The sequence below is a fragment of the Vombatus ursinus genome, unplaced genomic scaffold (genome assembly GCF_900497805.2).
Source record: "Vombatus ursinus unplaced genomic scaffold, bare-nosed wombat genome assembly UNPS02014926.1, whole genome shotgun sequence".
NCBI lineage: Eukaryota > Metazoa > Chordata > Mammalia > Diprotodontia > Vombatidae > Vombatus > Vombatus ursinus.
The window spans coordinates 5,698,756-5,718,994 of record NW_020954704.1 but is presented as its reverse complement, the minus strand read 5'-3'; the positions used below and the strand labels follow the sequence as shown (position 1 = coordinate 5,718,994).

The 20,239-nt window shown below is 42.0% G+C and overlaps 1 protein-coding gene across 2 annotated transcripts in view; it reads right to left on the bottom strand.

Annotated features, from left to right (window-relative positions):
* Window positions 1–20,239, bottom strand: part of RAB15 (RAB15, member RAS oncogene family) — a 53,922-nt gene that overhangs the window by 14,275 nt on the left and 19,408 nt on the right. The window contains exon 1 of one of the 2 annotated variants that reach the window (XM_027843718.1): window positions 8,276–8,310. The exons of the other annotated variant lie outside the window; for it this stretch is intronic. The gene's annotated coding sequence lies outside the window, so the exon portion shown is untranslated. Of the gene's footprint in view, window positions 1–8,275; window positions 8,311–20,239 lie in introns of those variants that run through there. 2 annotated transcript variants of the gene reach the window in all.

Below are 20,239 nucleotides of genomic sequence, written 5' to 3'. Positions count from 1 at the left end.
GGACTATTCAAAGTTCAAACTTCAACATTCCCAAGTCAAAGCCTCATTTTACCCACCTTAGTGGTCTATTCCTTCTTCTGCAGACCTTCCCAAGGGCCAACAATCACAGGCTAATGTGATTTAACAACGGATGAGACCTTGAAAATCAAATATGGGAGGCTAGTCTTTTCTAATGTACATATTTTGAATGGAAGGTCTTTAGCTTCTAGGCTTCACTTCATAGCTGGCTGTTAAAGAGGCAATGTGGTGCAAAAGAAACAACTCCGTGTATGGAGTCAGAGGAGCTATCACATTCAGGCTTTGCCGCTTATTACCACTGTAACTTTGGGAAGCCACCAACCCTTTGGGGGCTGTTTCCTCATCAGTAAAATGAGGGGGTTTTCTAGAGAACTTCTAAGGCCCCTTACAGCTCTAAATCTATGATCCTTACATCATTCTCTTTCTCTGAGCCTATTTACCTGGTGAATTTGCTGGTATAAAAAGATTATTCCATCCATTCTTCATCCTGAGGCCAGCATTTGCATAGCTGTGATAGTCTGACCCATGACAGTGGAGTTTAGGTAATTATACTTTCTATCTGTACACCACCATGACCAGCCCCTGCCAGGTAAACTCTTCTTCAGGAATTGTCCCTCATTGTCTAACTTTTAGTGCTCCCTTGGAGGAAGGCTGAAGGATGGATATTGCTAATTCTTTTCCACTTTCATTTGAGAGAAATTTATTTTTAGTGGATAAGTTGTACCCCAGAGAGGCAACATTGGCATAATGAACAGGGAACTGTCCTTAGAATCAAGAAAACAAGGGTTCAAGTCCTCTCTTTGATGAATACTAGCTGTGTGATAAAGGCTAAGTCACTTGACCTTTCTCTTTTTAAAAAAATTTTTTTATTCTGAATTGAACAAACATCAAATAGCATGGGCATTTACCTACACAATGTAGAACAGAAAAAGGAGGCTATTGCATGAAATAGGAGGTTCTATTACATATAGAAGAGTGGTGATAGGTGATACAATGAATAGAGCACTGGACTTGGAATCAGAAAGACTCGAGTCCAAATCTGATCACACCTTCTAGCTATGTAACCCTGGACAAAATCACTTACCCCCACCTGCCTCAGTTTCCTCATCTGTAAAATGGAGATAATAACAGCACCTAACTACCAAGGTTGTTGTAAAAATAAAATGAGATAATTTGGAAAGCTCTATATAAATGCTATCTATTATTATTATTACTACAGCTTGCATTTTTTTTTCAATATAGAAGATCAACCCATATCAAAGCTGTCCTGCTTCTTTGGTCTTCTTTCTTTGTTTTTTAATACTTTTTTTTTTTTTGAGATAACAGGGTCACACAGTTAGTATCTGAGGCCAGATTTGAACTCAGGTCCTCCTGACTCCAGGTCCAGTGCTTCATCCACTATGCCACCTAGCTGCCCTCTGGTTTTCTTTCCTTCTTTTCTCTCCATTTTAAAAAAAGATGCCTCAATGACTCTCTTTTCAGTCTTAGAGTTTTTTGTTTTCTTTTATTTTTTTTTTCTGTTGCCCTATCTGTATCTTCCCTTACCTTCCAACATTCCCCCTTCCTCACCGTGGGATAGGATTACTTACGTGTATTGTACAAATAAGGAACAGAGACAAGAAGTGATTTTCCCAAGGTCAAATACTGAGACTATAATGTTTAAACAGAAAACAAGTACCTAGGCACAACATAGGAACCCTCCCTCCAAACTCCAGGGGTTCCCAACTACCAAGAGAGCCTTCTTCTGCCTCTATAATCCCAACCAGTTCTTTCAAAGAATTCCTCACTTGAACCCCAAATGATAGGGTTTGTCCACTCATCTATCATTGGAGCGTGTTACAAGCTTTCCAAAAAACTAGACAGATTAAATCCATTTTCTCTCCATCCAGACCAATAATTATTTAATTAGAAATGAACCAAATCAAGCTGGTCAGACATGATTCATTTTTCACCAGTCGGGCTGACTCATATCTATTGAGCTGTACTTTTCCAAGTGGGCAATGCCTGGCAGCCTAGAACAAGAGCACACACATGCAAGAGGGATATCGGATGTGAACCACGCTGAAATGTTCAGGCTTGATCTCTCTCCCCAGGACAAACAGTTACTATGGTAAATTCACATACCTGAGCACTGTACCTTGTAGGATCAACATAGTGCTGCACCCACAGGAGCTACTCAAAAATGACTATCAATCATTGAGCACTTATTAAGCACCTACTATGTGCTAGGCACTGTGCTACCTCCTAGGGACAGATACAAGAAATGAAACAATTCCAATTTTCAAGCAGCTTATATTTTAATGGAGGAGACATCAAGGTTATAGACGTTGTTGTTGTTGTTTAGTCATTTCAAGTCATATCTGACTCTTCAAGACCGCATTTGGGGTTTTCTTGGGAAAGATACTGGAGTGATTTGCCATTTCTTTCTCCAGCTTATTTTACAGATGAGGAAACTGAGGCATACAGGGTCAAGTGACATGCCTACCAGGGTCACACACCTAGTAAGGGTCAGAGGCCAGATTTGAACTCATGAAGATGAGTCTTCCTGACTCCAGGCCCAGCACTCTATCCACTGCACCACCTAGATGCCCAGGCTATATAGATATAGATATAGATATCGATATTGATATAGACACAAATGCAGATATAGATATCAATGTAGATATATATACATAGATGTGTATATATACAAAATAATTACAAAATAGTTGATTGATAACAATGTATCCATAATGTATTAAAGGCTTTCATGGTTTCTAAAATCTTTATAAGGACCATGTGAAACAAGAATTGTGTGGCCATGAATTGCCATCAACAATACATATCAGGAAACTGATACACAGAAAGACTGAATGCCTTGCACACGGCAAGGTCATGTGAAGTCTGGTTGTCTCTCGTGGACAAGATAGGGAAGCTATACCTCAGAGGCCAAGGTGGTATAACTTTCTTATTTCCATGTAGATATTTGATCCCTAGGGAGTCATTTGATGAAGGTATAAATCTCAGATGACAAAGGTACTTCCAGTTCTGAATAAAGACATTCTCCTACCCTCCCCCCTCAACCCTGCTCAAATTAAAACCCGTCCCAGCTATGCTTCCTCCAACCTATCATAGGAGGAAGGAGCAGAAAGAGAGTGAGGTGAGTGGCTCTTAGGAGAATAAATGGACAAGTACACTGGTCAGCAACTTAGACAAAGCTCAGGCTTCCTAACTTTACCACTCACTGACTGTGGGCCCTTGGGCCAGGATCATGCCTAGGTATCCTCAAGCCCATGGCTATAGCCCTTCCCCATCATCCCTCTTATTCCTAGAACTCCCCAACTGAGGACAATACTTACTCCATCACCTGCCTATATTCGCCTTAACAGTTCTTAATGCAATACATTATTTAAAAACAAATGAAAGTGTCAAAAAGATGACTGAGGAGGTTGGGTTAATTCTTTATGTTCCAGTTGATGTTCCATTCATCAGTGTGATGGAAAGTGCCCTGAGCTTGAGTTGGGAGCCCTAAGTTCAAATCCTGACTCTAACACTATTCTTCTGAGCCTCAATCTCTTCTTCTGTAAAATAGGAATAATAAACCTTACCTTACAAGGCTATTTTAAGGAATGTATCTTAAAGCACTATATAAATATGAGTTATATTATTGGTAACAAGAGCAAAACAATCCAAGGATTCTAAGATGGCATCCCCTTCCTTTCCTTCCTGCTTGCTTGACTTCTTGATCCTTCCTCTGATCAATTGGCTCATCCTAGAACCTCAGTTTTAAAGAAAGTGTCCAGGCTAGGCATGTCTTCATTCCTCTTAAGGCTTCATATCTGATGCTCTGAACTTTCTCCACCATGCCCCTGGATCCCTTCCTCAACCCAATCCTGTTCCTTTTCAGTTTCCTTTTATATGTGATCTTCCCCCATTGGAACGTAAGCTCTTGGAGAGCAGAAACTGTTTTTCTTTCTGCTTGTATTTGTATTTCCAACACTTAGCACAGTGGCTGGCATGTAGTAAGTACATCATATGTGGTTGTTGACTTGACTCGATTCCTTTTACCTGACTTCCACAAAACTGGAGTCTTCACTGTTTCCCAAGACACCTTTCACTTCCCCACCTCTGTTTTCGCTCATATAATTCCCTCCTCCTGGACTATCCTTCTTCAAATATCTATCAAAATCCTCCCCATTTTCCAAGAGCCAGCTCAAGTACCACCTTTTCAATGAACTATTCCCTCACTACTCCATCTTAAAGTGATCCCTCCCTCCTCCAGGTACCACTGTACTTACTCCATATCTCTATTACAGCAATTATTGCAAATTGTTATTTTTGTATTTGTGTGTACGTCTTACCCTCCCAACTTGACTGTAAAGACCATGTCTTATATGTCCTTGTATGCCCTGCAGGACCTAGCACTGTGTCTTGTACATAAGTGGAGCTCAACAGATATTTGTTGAATGCATGCATGCATGAATGAATTCCTTCAACCCTTCATTTCCAGTACTGCCCGTTTCAGACTTAAATGGACAAAGATAAATAGGCTTCCTTTTTCATTGGGAATGGAGCACCTTGAGGCTAAGGAAGGGTAAGAGTGTAGCAGGATATAATGGCCTTGTGATTCCAAGGAACACAGCATTATGGCCCAAGGGGAATGCTACTTATATTTAGCAGCCAACCCTCCCCTCTGTGAGGTGGAGGAAGAAATGGGAAGACATACTTTTGGACATAGCCAATGTGGGAATTTGTTTTGCTTTAGTATGCATGGTTATTTTGCATTTTTCCCCAGTAGTTTGATGGAGTGGAATGAAGAGATTTATTTTTTTGTTCATTTAAAAACATACACATACATGTGTATATGTATATGCACATATATACGCATGATGTGTGTGTGTGTGTGTGTGTGTGTGTGTGAGAGAGAGAGAGAGAGAGAGAGAGAGAGAGAGAGAGAGATGCATTTTTGGACAGGGCCAGTGACTATGCATATTTGCTACAAGGTTTTGTCCCCTAACTCCATGGTGGGGTGGGAGAAAAGACAGAACATAAATGCTTGTTCATTGAATGAAAAAAAGGTAAAATAAAAGTGATATTTAAAAAAAAAGAAATGGGAAGACAAAGAGGCTGAGAATAAACAAGAATCACTTTCATGTAATCTACTTGTCATCTCTACCTTTTCCACATTTCTACTTAATCTTTCCCAAAAGAAATAATCTTTCAAATTCTTATCTTAACCCAGAGTCACAGCCTTTTCTGAGAAACAGACATTCTCATCCTTCTATCATTGGCCTGTCAAATCTCAAATTTTTATCCTATTGGGATGAATAGTTTGCACCTGGAGACTAAGCACATTCATTTGCTAAAGAAAAAGCAGACATGAAAACTCTGGAAAGCAGACACAAAAACGTGAATCCTTGAGCTTAAAAGTCACCTGTCCTGTCCCTTATCTCCAGGCAAGAAGGATAATGATACCTTATATTTATGGAGCACCTTTGATTCAGAAAACTTTCAGACATCATTGCATCGGTCCTTATAACAACCCTGTGAGAGGGGTCAGAGATCGTATTATCATCTGGAAGTACAGAGTAGCTTGCCCCAGCTACATGGTAGGAAAGTAAAAACTAGTAAACAAGTCATTTTAGATCTAGAAAGACACTTGGAGAACATCTAGTATAATTCCCTAGCTTTACAAATGAGGAAACTGAGGTTGAGCACGGTTAAGTGTTTTTAGCCTAGATCACATAGCTATTTAGTAGCACAGAAGGGACCATAGTCCCAAGATTATATAACATCATGGCACCAGAATGATGCTACCTATCTACATATGTTTCCATTCCCAGGGGCAAAGAGAAACCCAAGGGAGGAAAAATAACCTATCTGGGACAGTAATATTTTCTCTGTGGCCCCAGGAAATCTTTATTGGAGGCCTGTCTAAGAACTCAGTAGGAGAGAGACAAAGCTCCAACTCAAATTGGTACTTGCTAAATACTGTGACCTACATTTTTGTTTTGTTTTGTGACCATATTTTCTTAAACAAAAATCAAGGCACCTGGTCTGACAGAGGGTGTTGCTTTTGCAAAGCTTCATTAAAAGTATAATTTATTTTCCTGAAATTGGGACTATCCTGGCATATTTGGGATATGATAGTCATAACATTCATAAACACAATTGGTTGGCATTTGTGGGACTTGAGCTAGGACCCTAAGACAGTGACATTTGTTATTTAAACTATTTCATGTTTATATGTCTTATCTCCTAGTCCAGATGCAAAGACAGGAACCGTGTTTAGTACTTCTTTTGAAAGTCCCTCTATGCCCAGTGCTATAACACAGAGTAGGTATTCAGCAGATTCATTTATTCATGAATGAATGAATGAATTCCTCACACATACACACACAAAGGAAGGTTCTGAAGGCTTATATAATATGGTCAAGGGCAAGGTAGTTATCTTCTGCCCTTCTTACCCTTTCTTTACTTTCCCTTATATTTACCATTATCCTCTGAGGTCTCTGCCCAACTTAAAAAAAAAAAAAACCAAAAACCTCTTTAGTTAGCAAACAAGCACTAGAAGCTGAGATACACCTATATCTATATATAATCTATATCTATACTTAATCTATATATATATACATACACACACACACACACACACACACACACACACACATATATAAAATCTGTGAGTGGCACTGCCCCCAATTTGAAAATTTAGCCTCCCTCAGCAGGGCACTACCTATGGGCAGCAGCTGTACCTTCTGTGACCCTGGCAGAATGCCTCCCTCCCATTATCGCTGCCACTCCCTTGCCCACGACCTCCTCTCCTCCTCAGAGCCATGTTCCTCCATTATTAACTGCCAGCTGCTCTCAGTGTCACAGCAGGGAATGTCAGAGTGGTGCCAGCTGCTGCCCACCAGAGAATCCCAAGGAGATCTAGGGCTGGGGCTGAGGCATGACTAGATGCAGAGAGGGGATGAGGCTGCTCATTGCTCCATTCTCAAGAACCTGATATTTTACCTAAGGAAGAAAAGTGGAAGAGTGCTCCAGACCTTCTCTCCAGAGGCCAAAAGAGGACACAAAGTAAAGGAAGAATTGGGAGGACTTAACTGAGAAGAGAAATGGGCATTTCCTGGGACACTTTTTCCCAGTATTTGTTGTTCAGTTGTGTCTGACTCTTTGTGATCCCATGGACCGTATACTGTCTGTGAGATTTTCTTGGAAAGGATACTGGAGTGGTTTGTCATTTCCTTCTCCAGAGTATTAAGGCAAACAGAAGTTAAGTGACTTGCGCAAGGTCACACAACTAATAAGGGTCTGAGGCTTGGATTTGAACTCAGGTCTTCCTGACTCCAGACCCAGCACTCTATCCACTGAGCCATCTAGCTGCCCCTTCCCAGCACAGTCTGCCTCAAAAGAAGGCCATATGAATGCCATGGCTAGAGAGCTCAAGATCAGAGGGCAGAGATCATGGGCAAGGGAGAAGCAGTGATACTGGGAGGCATCATGCTGGGGTCACGGAAGATATAGCTGCTGCCTGTAGGTGGTGGATAGACTGGAGTCAGGAATCCAGATCCAGTCTGCCATATTGTAGGGACCTCCAGATTTGAACTCAGGTCATTCAAATCCAACCTCGGACACTCACTAGCTGTGTGACCCTGTGCAAGATACTTAACGTCTCTTTGCCTCTGTTTCTTCATCAGTAAAATAGGGATAGTAATAGCATCTACCTCCTAGGGTTGTCGTGAGGATTAAATGAGATAATATTTATTTAAAAAGCACTTATACAGTACCTGGCATATAGCAGGTATTATGTAAATGCTTATTCTTTCCCTTCCACCCCAGAGGAGAATGGAAATAGCTCTCAGAAGCATGATAGAAAATCACTGAGGTAGGTGGGAAATGACAAACTAGAGTGGGGACAAGGGGACAGCTCTGAGTAAGTGCATTTGACTAAAGGGCAGAAAATGCCTGAGGTCTGGAAGGAAGAGGAGCAGAAGCATATTCACATGTGCTCCTGCCGTGCCTGTCTTCACCAATTACTGAGCAAACTCCACTCCCTTCTCAAGCCTCAGCCAGTACCCCATGGATTAACATCCAACATTGGGCTCCTGCAGCCAAGATACTGACACATTTCATTGGAAATGGAGCTCCCTTTGGGAGCCAAACATAATCAAAGCAGCACAAAGAAAGAGGCAAGGAGTCATCCAAAGACCTAGATGTGCCGGCCGCGCCATGCACTTTCCTTCTAACAGGAGCAGGCTGCCAAGGTCATACTTACCAGTCTTCGGAGCCCACCCGGATAAACACAGAGACGAGCCGATCGGGAGGTGCAAGCACACGAACTTTATTCAGAGGCCATCACAGCAAGGCCAAGCAGGAAAGCAAGAGCAAGAGAGAGCGAGATCTGACCCCTACCGCCCCTATATACCTTCCTAGCCCCTCCTTCTCAGCCCGCCTACCAGTGAATGATTGTAGGATCGGATACCGGAAGGAGACATCTGGGGTTAGCGCTGCACAAAGGAAGAGTACGTGACACAGGAAGCTAGGCCTGGATACAGGAAGGAGACATCTGGGGTTAGCGCTGCACCTAGGGAGAGGACTAGACAAAGAGAGCTCATTCTCTGCCGTCCCACTCCCAAGTGGCACAGCCCCCTGCCTCAGGAGCACATGCTCCGGCTACTTCCCTGTATCCTGTTCCTACCCCAGTTCACCACAACTCCACATGGCACAGCCCCCTGCTTCGGGAGCGTGAGCTCCGGTTACTTCCTAATATCTTGTCCCTGCCCCATCTTGACACAACTCCCACGTGGCACGTAGCCAACATCAGACAATCCCTCACACCTAGAAATGGGATTCCTCCAAGAAGAACAATCCAATTTTCCTTAAACTCAAGGCAGTAACTCAATCTCCAATTACTCACACAAACCCTAAGCCAGAGGCCCACTGTCCAGTGAGCCAGCCCATTGGAAGCAGGGCAAGGAGACTGAGAAAACAGGTACTGGGTTCACAGAACTCCAACGGTTGAAGAATTCTCTATGATAAGGTCCCTGTGAAGTTGTCCAAGCCCATCTACAAGTCAAGTCAACAAGTAAGCTTGTAATATGTGCCAGGCACTATGCTAAGCACTAAGGGTACAAAGAAAGGAAAAAACCAACAAAGGAAGAGCAACAAAGGATAAAACTAGGAGTAATATGTGAAAGTTACAAAGAACATTGCAATTTAATGTAACAAACTTTCCCACAATGAGCTGCAAGAGAAATGATTATTAATAACCCACGATTTGGGGAGATCCAGAGTTCCTCCCCTTTTCTAAAGTCTTCATTTCACAGTTCAGTCTCTTGAAGGACATTACGGATAATGAGATGATATTAACTTTTTAAACAATCTTGTTCAGATCCCACCCAGGTGGGGAAGCCATTGTACTCTACTCAGGTTTGGGTGGAGATAAATTCTTTGAATAAATTGTCCAAGGCAAGGGGTAACTTAGAAGCAAATGACATAATGAAAATTTATTAGAATAGGCCCAGCCCCTCATTGTAATATTCATTCTCTCATTAATTGTTAACCAATCAGAGTTGATTGCCACCCTCAGGAGCCTCCCTTTTCTAAGGACATATAAGTTATGGGGCTGCCCCATGATTGTCTTTGACATTCAAGAGTGACACCGACCTCCTTTTATTAAAAATGCTGGCATCATTAATAAAATGACATAGTACCCATAAAATGTCTCTCAAACTTTTTAAACATCATAGCTGTCCAAAAGTGGTAAGGGTTTCCTTGGAAAATAGTGGGTTTCCCCTCACTGATGAAGGTCATCAACAAAGGCCGGATGACCATTTTTCATGAGAAATTTCTTGTTCACGTCTAGGTAGGACTTGGTCTCTGAGGCCCATTCCAACCTCATGATTCTGGCTGTAACAAATTTCCCAGTACAGCAGTTTCTGCTGGGCATTATTGCTACAGCCACACTTGGCAAGAGGATTGCTCCAGCTGGCCATACCTAAAAACCCAGCAAATCCTTCTGCTGTGAATCCTGTCCTTAGAAAAGGGTGAAAGGGTGGAATGACTAGTGACTGAGCTAAATGTACAAACAGGAAGAAGTGACATATTGGTCTCTAGTAATGTAGACAGTTGCTGACGGCCTACACGATCTGTTTGCCTGAAACTCAAATCACTGAAAATCCAGATACAAGAAATAATGGTTGTTGAACACAGTTTTGTCAATTTTTGATATATGATGAATGTGCTCTCATCATATTGAGTGACAGTGGATTCTAAATGAATAAATTTGTGCATTCAGGATAGGAGACCCACCCAAAAGATGCTTCAAACATGAAAGACATACCAGAGAAGGGGAATCATTATGAAGTTCAAACCAGCAAACTCCCATGTTTCCTATTACAGAACATAGCTATGCCCTCCCTACTGGGTCTTCAAGAAATATAATTTTGGGATGATACCTATCATTTATATAGCACTTTAAGATTTACAAAGCACTATTCTCACAAGACTACTAGGTAAAGGAACAAGTATGATTATCTCCATTTTGCAGGTAGGGAAACTGAGGCTCAAAGAGGTTAAAGTGGTTTTTCCAAAGGTCATGAAACCAGTGTTAGTGCCTGGATTCCTATGATCATAAACCTAGAGCTGGAAAGGTCTTTAGAGTTCATCTAATTTAACCCAGGGTCACGTCTGACTTCAAGTTCAGTATTCTTTCCATTAGACCATGCTGCCTCCCAATGTGTGATGACGCAGAAGAAGACAGAAGTGGTAGTGATGTATACCAGATTCAGTCTGCCATATTATGGGGACCCCCAGAGAGCTATGTGAAAAGGAAGGGAAGCAACTACCAGTAATCCTTTTCTATTGTCATCCTTGCCTATATCTGTGTGTGTGTTTATTCATTTGTTTGTTTTCCAGGTCTTCCTGACTTACCCATGACTTAGTTGGTCATGAATAAGATTTAACAGGGTGTGCAAATATGTGCATGGAGCCAGCCTGGAGCTTGTAGGAAGGAAAAGGCTCAAGTTACTGTGAGATTCATGCACACTGTGAGAGTCCTGTGAGAGAAGAAGGAAATAAGTATTTATATAACACATAACACCTACTATGTGCCAGATATTGTACTAAGTGCTTTATAATATTATCCATTCATTCTCACAACTACTCTGGGAGGTAGGTGCTGTTATTATTTCCTTTCTACAGTGGAGGACACTGAGGCAAACAGGTTAAGTGACTTGTCCAGAACCATATAGCTATTAAGAGTTTGAGGCTAGATTTGAATTCAGGTCTTTCTGACTCCAAGCCCAGAATTCTACCAAGTGTACCACCCAGCTGCCTAGTGCAAATCACTACCTCTCTCTGGGCCTCAATTTTCCCAGCTGGGGAATGAGACTAATGGTGACCCTTGTCTTTGTCCTATCTAATTGGAAAACTCCTGAGATCCTTATGCGTTCATACTAACAAGTTGAACACAGAAGCAGAGAGTTCAGAAGCTACAGTCTCATTTCTCTAGTCCCGGTAGACTGTAACCTGCTTGTGGAAAGGGACTAGTTTTCATTTTTATCATTATCTCCTCAGTGCCTGGCACAGAGTAGATGTTTAATAAACGTTTACTGAATAAAACTGAGTTTCAGAAGTTTGCTGAGTTTCACAGAGAAACAGACTGAAATAAAATATTAGATCACAAAAGAGTTTCCAGATGAGAGCCAATCAACTGGAGCTGTGAGTGGGTATAATGGGCAAATATTGACTTTCACATTGTAAAACTCATCACTATCCCATCAAGGGAGGTCGGGAGGGGAATAGAAAAGGGAGGAAGAAGCAGATGCCAGAGAATAATGTATTGGAAGTGGAGGGGGAAAAGGAGGTAGAAATCTTATCTTGGAGAAGTGAATGCAGGAAATACTTGTCCCTAGAGTCAACAATATAGAGTACTCAGAGGTTTGGACTGATTAATAACTATGTAATCTTAATAACACTTTGTGCTTATCTTCTCTCCAAGGACCTCAAAGCATGTTCACAGGTATTATCTCATTCCTGCTGATGATATCTCTGGGAAAGAGAAGCATAGAGGTCTGGGGTCTATTATGTCTATGTCAAAGGAGAGACCGAGAAACAGAAAGACAGCTTTCTATTTTTTTTTTTTGATGTGTGTGGGGGGTGGGGGGCAGTCGGGGTTAAGTGACTTGCCCAGGGTCACACAGCTAGTAAGTGTCAAGTGTCTGAGGCCGAATTTGAACTCAAGTCCTCCTGACTCCAAGGACGAAGCTCTATCCACTGTGCCACCTAGCTGCCCCGACATCTTTCTATACTAACCTCCCAATCACCTTCTCTCCCACCCCTACCCCCACCCAGTGGAAGGACGTTGGTGAAAGGTGATACTGTGGCTGTGTACATTTGGCAGGAGAACAGAACACCAGAGCTAGTAGTGAAACCTGTCTGACAGGAAACTTAGAAGGCCTGTCATTCATTCCCCTGGGGCTTCCCATTACTGCAAGTATAAACAGGTGCTGCCTGAGCAGCTCGGTATCTCCAGCCCCCAAGGAGGCCTCTGGGAGATCAGCGAGAAGCAAAGGGTATAAAGACCCAGGAGTCTGGGCTAGGAAGGATGAAAACTACTTGGCAGATTTAAAAACAGCATCTGTTACTTCAGTCACTCTAACAAGGGGCGTGTGTTTGTCTGTTCACGAGATGCAGTAGCAGAAGTTTACATTCTGGCGACTCAAGTTAAAAGACACAAAAGATTCCTTTTTTTTTTTTTGTGAGGCAATCGGGGTTAAGTGACTTGCCCAGGGTCACACAACTAGTAAGTGTCAAGTGTCTGAAGCCGAATTTGAACTCAGGTCCTCTTGACTCCAGGGCTGGTGCTCTATCCACTGTGCCACCTAGCTGCCCCTTTCTAAATATCCTTTTTCCTTTCGTTGGCAACAAAATAAATAAGTTTTCTCATGTCCTCCTTCTTTCTTTCAGCTTCCACCAATGTGGGGCTCCTGTTTAGGCAGAGTCTACTCCTCTGAGGGACACAGAAACCATTTGTAACCTCTGTGTTAAAGGCTCCCTCTTGACATGGGAGAAGAGGGACAGATTGGGGATCCTTTCACATCCTCTCTAGGTTATCCATCTCCAGTCAGGTGGAATCTGCGGACATTGAGAGCTGAAACTCCCCAAAGGGAGTGACCATACTTGGCCAGCTGCATCAGATTTGGCAGCCACTGTGCAGCACCAGCAACAATGCCCCGTGGACTTAGCCTCAGTTCTGGGAGAACCTCCCCTGTGTTCTGACTGATGGATGTGTGCTTCTCATGGCCTCATGACACTGGAATGGCCTCAGCCATGCTTCGCTTTGCTCCTCAGGTATACTCTTGCCATGGGTCTCTGGTCCTCTCATCATCTCTCTACACCCACCACTTTTCAGTTCTGGAACCATAATCAAACCCATATTTCCATTGCTACTTGAAAGTTTGTAGCAATCTACTAACCTGTGGTTCCACTCAGCAGCTCTAACTATCCAACCCAAAATACCCCTTTTTTAATCACCACTCCACTATATGTGATGTCTCTCCCATTAGAATGTAAGCTTCTTTTGAGCAGAAACTGTCTTCACTTTTATATTCTTATCCTTAATGCTTAGCACATAGTAAGTCCTTAATAAATGCTTTTTCATTAATTTATTCTTCTTCCCCCCAATAAGATAGCCCTTGGGAATATGAGCACATGACTATTCCTTTAAAGAATTTGGATTGGAAAACAGCTAGGTGGCGCAGTGGATAGAGCACCAGCCCTGGAGTCAGAAGGACCTAAGTTCAAATCTGACCTTAGACACTTGACACTTACTAGCTGTGTGACCCTGGGCAAGTCATTTAACTCCATTGCCTAGCATTAAAAAAAAAAAAAAGAATGTGGATTGGTTCCCTTTGCAAGCACTCAGACTTACATGGCATCAAACAGAACAGGTTTTGTATAGTTAGAAAAGAGCACAGAAAGGACTTGTATCTGAACCCAGCAAAAGTCAGGGCAATTCCTTTCCTCTATCTGGTGTGCTTCCCTCCCCCAGATAGCACCCCTCACATATTTCTCTGAGAGGGGCCTCAGCAAAGCGGAAACTGAAGACTCAATCTTATGCTGTTTCCAGATTCTTCTTATGCATTCCAGTCCTCTGACCAATAGGATTATAGTCTCCTCAGTTGTCCCTCCAACACTCCATACTTCCATTTTCCTGCTCCAAGTAGTATCTTTTAAGCATCTCTTCCCAGACTGCCTTTCCAACAGCCAGCCCCACGCATCACTCTGTTGCTCTTCCAGCTCTCTGCAATTCTCTCCATTCCTCAGGAAAGTGTTACAGCTCTTTCAGAATGAAATAGCCAGAGCCATAATCCCTGCAAACTGTGTAAATCTTTTTAGCCCTTTCAGGTAAATTCAGGTCAGAATGCCTCTAGGTCATTTAAGACTTTCTGTTCTTTGATCTAGGATTCACATTCCCCACCAGGCAACAGTGGTAAAGCCCTGCTTTTTCTTAGATTGTTCCAAGGTGTCTATATTTTCCATTCTAAATAAGTTCACATAGTCCATCCCAAACTCCTTCTTTCTCAATCACCTGGTCAGTTTATTGTTCAATTGTTTCAGTCGTGCCTGACTCTTCATGATCCCATTTAGGGTTTTCTTGGCAAAGATACTGGAGTGGTTTGCTATTTCCTTCTCCAGCTCATCTTACAGATGAGAAAACTGAGGCAAACAGGGTTAAGTTACTTGCCCAGGGTCACATAGCTAGTGTCTGAGGCCAGATTTAACTCAGGAAGATAAGTATTCCTAACTCCAGGCCTGGTAATCTAACCATTGTGCCACCTGGTACCTCCCCATTTAATCAGCCCTCCCTATTGAATTTTTGGGGAGACTCAAATGACATCTGACCTCTCTTTCCATATCTTATCTCCTTTGGCAGCTGGGCCAAGGCTACACAAATCATCCCAGGGCTTCTCTGAGAACTTTGAGAGATCTCTAAAGGGACCAGGGGGAGGTGAGGAATTAGCTCATACTAGTGCAGGCACCTGCATTAAAGGAAGAAGGGCCTGCACCAGGCAAGGCTGAAGACTTTCTGCATTTGCTAGTGAGAGAAGTGACTCACTCTCTAGCTGCTGGGGAAACAGTGTACAGTTCAGGATGCTACCTCTCACTGGAGAGTGGAATTGCAGGAAGGTAAAAGTTGTTACTGTACGAACAAGTGGTCCGGTTTTGTGTTAGTGCCATGGGATGTGGCGGGAAGCGGAAAGTTCAGTTTAAACATTTATGATAGGCACTGGGATAGAAAGAAGAAAATTAAAACATATAGTCCCTGCCTTCAAGGAGCTTACAATCTAATAAGGGGCATATAAATAAAACATATAAATATATGCGATCAAAGTAGACTGTGATAAGAGGTTATCTAGAAAAAAATGTCATAAGACATATGAAATGCAAGAGTTCACTTTTAGCTGGGGACAAGGAGAGTCAAGGCAGGCTTCATGGAAGAGGGGATACCTAGTGCCTGAACTGCTCTTTAAAGAAAAAGGATTTTGACAGGTGGAGATGTGGAAAGAGTGGTTTCAGGCATCTGCAATGACCCTCGTCTAGATGAGTAGACCCAGCCTCCTTGCCAGTCTCTCTGACTCTAGTCTTTTCTTTCTTTTTTTAATTAATTTATCTTGATTTATCAACCATCACTTCCATAAGCTCTTGAGTTTTAAATTTTTCTCCCCTCCTTCTCCACCTCCCTCCCCAAGATGGCACGCAATCTGATATAGGCTATACATATACATTCTCTAGTCTTTTCTTCCTCCAGTCTACACCACACACCAATACCAGACTGATATTCCTAAAACACTGCTTTGATCCTATCAGTCCCTTGATCAGAATTCATTCATGCTCCCCATTCCCATTTCATAAGATCATCAGTTTAGAGGTGGAAGGGACCTTAGTCCAGCCCTACAGGATAAAAACTCAATTCCTTAGCCTGGCATTTAACATTATCTACAGACTGATTTCAAACTTCCTTTCCAACTTGATCTCCCACTCCTCTGCTTTGTCCCAGCCGGATTCCTGAACATGCCTCATGAATTCCTAGATCTTGGTCTTTGTTCATCCTATTCCCCTCTCTGTAATACCCATCCCTATCCCCTCCACCATCTGTCCTTCAAAACCTAGTGCAAGTCCCACCTTCTCCATGAAGGCTTCATTAACCATCCAAGGCCAATCACCTTCCTTCTCTAACTCCTACTTCACTATCTATATCAGTTATTCAGCATTTTATCATCTAGTGCCCTATAATAGTCTTCGTGCTATTATTATTTATTATTATTTTTTATATTTTTATTTTATATTATATTTTATATATTTATTATTATTATATTTTCTATATTATTGTGCTATTATTATTATTTCTTGTCTCCTCAGTTGGATTATAAACTCACTGAAGAAAAGAACGATGTATCACAGCAGCACAGTGCTTTGTACATAGTAGGTATTCAACCAATAGCTGCTGAATGGTCTAGAACAGCCTTGTCACAAGGCAGAGGCAAGAGGACAGAAGATACAAGGGCATCAACTTGACCATCTTTGCCCCAACTAGGGACTCCCTCACCTACCTGGCTAATGCAGTCACCTCAGGAAAGAAATGCACTGGACACTTCCACAGCTGCACAGCCACACTGGCTGGCTGCCTGGAACAGAAAGGGGAGAAGAGTGTAGAAAAAAAAGAGTACCACGTCTACTCTAGAACTAGCTCATCATCTGATCTCTGGCTAGGCTGTGCCCTAGTTAGCCTGGACCTGGACAATGTCTTAGGTTTCTGAAGTGGTTATAGTAGATGGAAAAGAATAAAGATGTCAGCATGAGAAAGCTGTCAACATAATTTCAAGCCCTGGCTTGGTTTTCCAATAGATTTTTCTTGTAATGAGGGAGTTTTTGTCATAGGAGACCAAAATTGGAAGAGTCAAAGGGTCTTTACTTATGTCTAGGTTCAGAGTTTCAATTCCAGGACAAGACTGCTCATTCCTCTTTACTTCAGTTTCTTAATCCGAGAGAAGTATATTTCTAAAAAGATGATTATATCCATACATGGCAGTAACAGGAGAGCTCCCATTCCATTATATTTTGGTTTCCAAACTTTGGGTTTTCATTTTTATATACACTGTCTCATTTGATCCCTACAATAATCTTGTGAGGTAAACAAGGCAAAAATAATCCCCATTTTATAGATGAGATGAGGAAATGAAGGTACAGAGAAATAACTTGCCTGAGGTCACACAGAAGCTTGGGCTCAACTCTCCAGCTCCTTTTCTCCCAGGCCTCATTTCAACTTAGAAACCACACCAAAGGAATGAGAAGTATAAGCCTTTCCCATACTTTAAGCTCTTGGGCATTCAAAAAGGCAAGACAAAAACCAATATAGAGAAAAAGACATTTTCCTTGTCTCTCCAAATATATCAGGGGCCAAAACCCATTAAAGTTCAAAGGAAGGATGGGTAGAGCAGAGGCATATATCACCTAACAATGATTTTCTAAGAACACTACTTTAGGTGAAAGAACAATATAGAGGGCAATGGGTGCCATAGGAATAAGTTCACAAATGCAAAATATATTCCTGGGTCAAGGAGGTCCCCCCTAACTCTCACACATACTCAAAGGGAAGGTTGAAGGCTGGTACGGTCTAGGCCCCGGGAAGAGAGCCCTGGAGAAGGATCTGGGTCTGAGTCCAGGAATGTTAGTGCTAAGCAAGGGCTGGAATGCTGGCTGAATAGAGTTATGGGACTGACTCAAGGCTCAAGGCAGGTATCAGGTGCAATTCTGGGCCAGACTATACTGAATAGAGCAAGAGCCACAGAGCCTAGAAACACTGGTTATAAAATGAATAATCATTTACTCTGAGATATCATTGTTTGAGCAACTTATCAGGAGAATGCCAGTATAACTAAGAAAGTTCTTCCCCATTCCATGATGAGTAAAGACTGGAAAGCATGAAACCAAAGGGGGATTTTGAGAACAGCTGCTCTGAGGCCAAAGACTCCTTTATTGAAGGAATAGGAGTACAGTTGCAGAGACCACATCTCCACAAATGTCTACTCCAAAGTGGACTCCAATCTATAGGTTAATCTTTCACCTATCTTATCTACCTTACGAGAGCATTGTAAGGTACCAACCATTTCACACATGAACCTTTTATCAGTCCCAAGGAGCGGAAAAAAAGACGTTCATGTGAGAAAAACAAATTAGGACAATTCACCAGAGAGAAAACTGCCCCTCTAATAAATGTAACAAGGGGATCTGTTTGAAAACAGTCCAAAGCAAAAAGCACTTACTGAGGGTGGGGATGGCTTCAATGCACTGTCATCCATCAGTTCTTTTATATATGGCTGTTTGGGGAGTTTGGGAGGACATAACTGAGAAACTACAAGCCCAGGAACTTTTTGGAGATTATTGGACAGGTATATAAGGATTTTTGAAGATTATACCTTTTAGCAGCTAGGTGGCACAGTGGATAGAGTGCCAGGCCTGCAGTCAGGAAGACTCTTCTCCCTGAGTTCAAATCTGGCCTCAGATACTTACTAGCTGTGTAACCTTGGGCAAGTCATTTAATCCTGTTTGCCTCAGTTTCCTCATCTGTAAAGTGAACTGGAGAAGGAAATGACAAACCACTCCAGTACTTTTGCCAAGAGAACCCCAAAAGGGGCCACAGGAATCTGACAGGACTGAACAACAGCAACAACAACATGGTTACAAGAAGATGGGATAAGGACTATTTCAGCTCCTTCCACATTACAGTATCATGGGGAGATGGGATTAGGGAGCATGGGCACAGCTATCTTGTACAGACTAGCTGCCATATACTCAAAGTTTTAAACAAGGTATTAAAATGGAGTCATCCAAACTAACTTTGCACTACTCCCCACCATGGACAAATTGGTGGGAAAGTATGATCCAGGTTTATGAGTAGACTATTAGGTTTTACTTATTCCTCCATTTGCCTTCTCCTTCAGTAAATATTTTATGTTTATGCATTAATAGTGTCATTTTGAATGCTGTGTGTAAATGGGAAGCACACTGGTGGAGACTCAGGAACCTATACCAATCACACTTGTGTCTAGGATCCTGAGAGTTGAATAGAAGCCACAAAGTTGTGTTCATGGCTATCCTCCTCCAATTCTGGAAATTCTCCACTTCCCCACCAAGACCTGCCAGCATGAGTACAACTACCCCATAGAGAGAAAAGGGGCACAGGTGCCATATTGGTCATACTGGAAGCATGTCTTATGGGTTAAACTGGTGTCAAGTGTTAATGGCCTGGGTTAAATGCCTGCCATGTACCAGAAACTGTGTTAGGTGCTAATGATTTGGAAAAAAATAAGATACTATAATCCCAAGACAATACGCATATAGCAAATTAAATACAAAATATATACCAAGTAACTTCTTGGCGAAAGGAGTTAGCAACTGAGAGAAACAAGATAAGTTTCTTCTGGAGCTAAGTTTTAAAAAAGCTAAAGATTCTAATAGGCAGAGGTAAGCAGGAGTGCATGGGAAGCAGAAGATGAAATAACACATGTGTTAGTCTCAAAATCCTAAAGTACTATGCTATCCCCCTTCCTCTATGGAAGTTAGACTAGTTTGACCTTAAAAAAAAAACTGAAACTGCTCTCAAAAAAATTTTTTTAATTTTAAAAAATTTTGAAAAAATAAACTGTCCTCAAGATTTAATTGGCTCGGACCCTTGACCTACCTTTTTGGTTGCTGTGGTATAAAACAGCCAGGATACAAACTAGCAAGATAACTAACTTCAACACAGGATAGCTAAAGCCAGTTGAGACTGGATGAACATCCCTTCCCTGCAATGGCTAAGTAAATCTCCTGCTAACTATTATATGTCTCTTTTCATTTCAATTTTAGATCTAAACTACCGTGGGGCTAAAGCAGAATCCTGCCCAGCCCATGATACTTGTAGATGGAGGATGGACAAATTTGAGGAAAATGAGCCTCAGGTGGCCTTCGTTCTTCTGTTGGCAATATGAAACCTAGGAAAGACCTTAATATAGAAATGCCAAAGTTACCCACTGCATCTTCAGCCGTCACCAATCATCTTGACTGTGACTTGCCATTGGACTTGGATGACTCTGCAGAAAAAAAAGACTGTTGACTTTTCTAAGCTGTGCCTCACTTAAATCCAATTCAGTCAAAAGTCATAGGTCACAACAACAACCTCTGTCAATGGTAG